Consider the following 1,240-nt stretch of genomic DNA (forward strand, 5'->3'; position numbering starts at 1 on the left):
AAAAATTTTATAATATATATATGTGTGTATGCAAGTATAAAAATTATCATATATAGTCAAAAGAGCAGTAAACCCATTTTTTTATCATTATACTTTATTTATTTTTAAAAAAATAAATATAAATAAAATAAAAATAAAAAAATAAAATTAAAAACTATTTTTATTTTTAATTATTTTTTTTTATTTTGAACGATTCATTTTATTTGTATAATAAATTAAATTTTATTTTTGTTACTAAACATGGAGTGAGGGTAACCATTTTTGAAATATGATTCAAATCTTATTTTTTGTAAAAAATAAGATAATCACTGATAGATGTTATGTTAAAAAGTGTAAAAACAACACCACAATTAATAAAAAACATTTAATAATACAAATAATCTATTGACATTTTGAAAAGTCATTTTTTTTTTTTTTTTGAGAAAAAAAAAAAAAAAAAAAAAAAAAAAAAAACAATAATAATTAAATTTAAAAAATACGAATATGATAATATTATTGGTAATAGTATATTTGTGGTGAAAATAATAATGATTATTTTAATTTTTTTATTTTATTTTAAAATTTTTGGTTGTCTATGTTTGTTAATAAAGATATTGTTTCTTTGATAAATTGTAAAATATTATAAAAAAGACCAATAGGACTAAAATCATTTATAATAAATAAAATAAAATAAATATATATATATACACACACCACACATAACACATCACATTTCGATTTTTTTTGTTTAGAGTTATACATTTATTTAGTATATATATATATTGGGCAAGGTTAAAAAAAAATAAAAAAAAATAAAAAAAAACCAAACGAAACAAAAATAAATAAAAAAATAAAATGATGATTATTTTAAGATTAAATTATTTTTTTTCTATTTTAAGACTATATGTAAAAATAAAATTCGAAAATTAATGCGGAAATATAATAGTGGTCATTATTTTAAATATAATTTAAATAAAAAAAAAAATAAAAAAAAAAGTGTCTTTTACTAAATTTAAATTTGGTGGATATTGCGAATGTGTATTTATTAAATTTAACTTCTATTGAAATTTTTTTTTTTTTTTTTTTTTTTATTTTATTTTGTTTTGTTTTCAATTAATATTTTAATTTTTATTTTTTATTTTTTTATTTAATTTTAAAAAATAAAATGATATGATTGTGATGAAGATTATGATTATGATTATGCATTTACTATTTTAGTAATTTTTTTTATTATTTTTTTTAAATTTAAAATTTAAAATTT

The sequence above is a fragment of the Dictyostelium discoideum genome, assembly GCF_000004695.1.
Source record: "Dictyostelium discoideum AX4 chromosome 5 chromosome, whole genome shotgun sequence".
Taxonomy (NCBI): Eukaryota; Evosea; class Eumycetozoa; order Dictyosteliales; family Dictyosteliaceae; genus Dictyostelium; species Dictyostelium discoideum.